The sequence below is a fragment of the Nanorana parkeri genome, unplaced genomic scaffold (genome assembly GCF_000935625.1).
Source record: "Nanorana parkeri isolate BGI_ZX_2015 unplaced genomic scaffold, ASM93562v1 scaffold351, whole genome shotgun sequence".
NCBI lineage: Eukaryota > Metazoa > Chordata > Amphibia > Anura > Dicroglossidae > Nanorana > Nanorana parkeri.
Window position 1 is genome coordinate 1,038,944 of NW_017306619.1, and position 4,199 is coordinate 1,043,142.

At 44.7% G+C, this 4,199-nt stretch overlaps 1 long non-coding RNA gene across 1 annotated transcript; it reads left to right on the plus strand.

Annotated features, from left to right (window-relative positions):
* The first annotated feature begins 565 nt into the window (after nucleotides 1-565).
* On the plus strand, nucleotides 566-949 carry LOC108788793. The gene is made up of 3 exons (XR_001941360.1): nucleotides 566-595; nucleotides 665-703; nucleotides 916-949. It is a non-coding gene; the product is annotated as an uncharacterized LOC108788793 (long non-coding RNA).
* Nucleotides 950-4,199: the final 3,250 nt, after the last annotated feature.

Consider the following 4,199-nt stretch of genomic DNA (forward strand, 5'->3'; position numbering starts at 1 on the left):
TTAATACATTTCTCATAAAAGTGCACTTATCCTTTCAGAGAGAGTGCTCATGGAGAAGACATGTCCATGTAGAATGCCACATCTCCTTACTGCACTTTATTTATAGAACAGACAGGAAGCAAACCTCCCATAAAGAATGCAATAACAACACATGCCAGTGGCAGCCAGGAAATTCCTCTAATCCTACATTCCTGTTTAAGGAAGAATTCTATATAAATCCAGAAAAGGAACCAGATAGATGTTACCATAGAAAAGCAGACAATAGCTTTATAATATATCTAATACCGAACATGCTTTTATTTTTGGATGGAGGTGAAGGAGAATTAGAACCCCTGTCAGGTTCCAACCTCTATGTGTCCTGGGGAGCATTTTCCACTGGATAGAAAAGTGAAGGGAAATGTAAAAATGTTACAGTGTCACCCAAATAAGAAGTGAGGGGAAATCTTCCAATGGGGACAACTGTTCCCTTGACAACTGTCTAAGATGGTGAACGAAACGCAGAAGCATCTCACAATTAAGAAAGTTGTCCCTTAAAGCATACAGTGTTTGACTTGCTTCTGTAGAGGTAGAGGTACACTGAGGCTGGGTGGTAGAGGTGCACAGGCCAGTTGGTAGAGGTGCACTGTGGCTGGGTGGTGGAGGTGCAGAGGCATGGGTGATAGAGGTGCACTGAGGCTGGGTGGTAGAGGCGCACTGAGGCTGGGTGGTAGAAGTGCACTGAGGCCAGTAAGTAGAGGTGCCCTGAGACCGGGTGGTGGAGGTGCACTGAGGCCGGGGGGTACAGGTGCACTGAGGGTGGTTGGTAGAGGTGCACTGAGGGTGGTTGGTAGAGGTGGACTGAGGCTGGGTGGTAGAGGCGCAGAGGCCAGGGGGTAGAGGCGCAGAGGCCAGGTGGCATAGCTGCGCTGAGGCCAGGGGGTAGAGGTACACTGAGGCCGGGTGGTAGAGGTGCACTGAGGCCAGGGGGTAGAGAACTCTTTTTGGAAGCTCATGGAGACATGTAACCCCAAAAAATAAAATAAACAATACAGCAAAAAGCTCAGTGATGGCTGACGGGTATTGTGTCATCGGGTCCCACGATGAAGTATTTGGATAAACACGACACTTCTCAGGAACGATCCTCATGATTATTGGCACGGTGTGTGTGTGTAATGTAAACCTCAGGAAAGAATAATTATTAACCAGTTCATCTCTCACATCTGTATTCCCTCTACGGACCAGAGAGATTTATTACATTCACACTATGGGCCCGTCATCACTCATCACATAATATAACAAAGTCATACAGAGAAATCATTTTATTTATTTTTATGCAATCCAAAGATAAAAAAGTAACAAAGCTAAAAAAAACCTCCTTTTTTTCTACTTTGATTAGCGTTAATTAAAAAAAAAAAAAGTATTACTCTAAATAGAAATGATCAGGGTTATTCACTAAAGGGTGAAGAGTTTGGAGAAGGCAGGAGAAGGGAGCAATCTAGGACAACATAGCTGACATGGTAAGAGAGCTGAAACATAGCTCATAGCTGAAATTTTCCAAATCAGCTATGTTGTCCTAGATTGTTCACTTCTCCCGCCTTCTCCAAACTCTTCACCCCTTTGTGAAAAACCCCTGTATAACATTTTACTCTATCGTTTGTCTCATTTAAAATTAAAGAAAAACTATGATTTTTGTACGAAGCATTACAAAGTGATTTACAAATTTAAAAAAAAAGTGCGCTGTTACTCTGATCTGCGTTAGTTTGAAAAGATATATTGTGATTGTTGGTTAAAGGTTTAATTGCAATGTTATGATTTGGCCTCCTATCTATCTTTTCCTAGTTTAAATGAAGTGTGTTGTAATGATAGATTATGGCCACTAGATGGAGCTGATGTGCCCAAAAGTATGTAGCCTGCTTTAATTCCTATGATATATGCGCATTTATATATATACTATATATTCCTTTACACCCCTCCAGGTTCATTCCTTTCCACCCCTCCGGGATCATTCCTTTCCACCCCTCCTGGATCATTCCTTTACCCCCCTCCTAGATAGTTCCTCTACACCCCTCCTGGATCGTTCCTTTACACCCCTCCTGGATCATTCCTTTCCACCCCTCCTGGATCGTTCCTTTACCCCCCTCCTGGATCGTTCCTTTACCCCCCTCCTGGATCATTCCTTTAGGGCTCACTCACACATGAATGCTTTTCCTCAGCAAAGAGGAAAAAAGACAAAAAACATATTTTTTTGTTACATTTTATCTTTTTTTTTTTTTTTTTTATTGCAAACTTTGACTTGGACTGTGCTGCTATGACATACCAAAAAATGGAATTGCCTCGCAGTGCAGTTAAACCTCACCACACATTGATGCATGTGGTCGGTGACTGCGCTGCACTGTGTCTGATACTCTTATTTTATTGTTGCGAATTGTTACATTTTATCCTTTTTGTTTCATTTTGTTTACATTCTCAGCTCTTGCTGGTGATAAGCCCCTTATATACCCCTCCTGGATTATTCCTTTAAGGCAGTGGTTCTCAACCTGTGTAACTTCAGGACCCACATTAGTCCTTTGTTTATTAAGTCGCGACCTAGGTGCACTGCAATGGAATGCCGGCAGTGTGGGCTGCTGTGCTGTGACGGAGCTCCATCCATGCATTGCTTGTACAGCTCCCTTGCGTGCCCTGTAGAGGTGATGGGGGCCAGAATGTGATGTCACTCCGGTCCAGGCACCTCTACAGGACACGTGAGGGAGCTATAAGCAATTCACGTATGGATGGAGCTCCCTCGCGGCCATACCCAATCCAAATCGGCACTCTGTGCCGGGCAGCATATTTTGAATGGCTGCTCGGTGTGAGAATGGACAGCGCTGCGCTAGGGCGAGGGGGAGGAGCCTCTCACCTAGAAAAGTGGAAGGCATGCGGCGACCCACTGAACATGGGGTCGGGACCCACTTTTGGGTCACGACCCACCAGTTGAGAACCAAGGCTTTAAGGCACATGTGTCAAACTCAAGGCCCAGGGGCCGAATCAGGCTCACCAGGCCACTTCCTAGACTTCTACTTTCAGATCGATGTATTAAGTTATTACTAAAACCAGCGACAATGGAATGCAGAGGAAATTATGATAAAGATTTAATACATTTATATCGTCTTACAGGCCCTTTGAGGGCAACCATAATGTTGATGTGGCCCACAATTAAATTGAGTTTGGCACCCCTGCTTTAAGGTATCACACGTGACTTCTGTTCCACAGCAAACAGGAAGAAAGCAAAATAAAAAAGAATATTGTTACATTTTATCCTTTTTTTGTTTCATCTTGTTTCCATTCCCATCTCCAATTTACCAAAAATTCAATTGCATTGCAGCGCAGGTAAACGTCACGCACATTGAAGCATGTGGTTGGTGACTGCGCTGCACTGTTTCTGTTACTCTTATTTATTGTTGTGAATTGTTACATTTGATCCTTTTTGTTTCATTTTGTTTCCATTCCCACCTCTAATTTCCGATGAGCCCCTTATATACCCCTCCCGGATTATTCCTTAAAGGAGAACTCTGAGGCGAGTGCTTTTCACTCACCTCCTAGTTCTAGCCGACCCGTGACAATGAGACTGTCACAGGTCGGCTCAGTAGATCGGGAGGTGAGCGAACACATACCGGCGTTCGCTCACCTCTCGATCCTGTCACGGCTCTCTGCCGTGACATGGGAGGGGCTGGATTCCCCGCTGCGATCCGCCAGCGCTGACTGGGGGAGGGGCGGGTACAGCTGGCTCTGCCTCTAGATAGGCAGAGCCAGCTGTCAGTCACGCAGCTGGGCGGATCTCGACATCGATGTCGGGATCCGCTCCGGCGTCTCAGTATACAGTGAGCTGTAGCTCGCTGTATACTGAGCTTAGGGTGACGGGAGGAAGGTTTGTGTCCTCCCGTTACCCTAAGGAGAACTATGGGGGAAAACACTGACCCCATAGTTCTCCTTTAAAGGACTCGCTCTCACATGAATGTTCTTCATCAGCAAATAGGAAGAAAGATAAAAATATATATTTTTGTTCCAGTTTATCCTTTTTGTTTCCATTCTCACCTCTAAATTACAATCAGCCCCTTATACACCCCTCCCGGATTATTCCTTTAAGGATTCCCTCTCACGTGACTGCTCCTCCTCAGCACATAGGAAGAAAGATATAAATACATTTTGTTACAATGTATCTTTTTGTAAAGTGCAGTGATGTA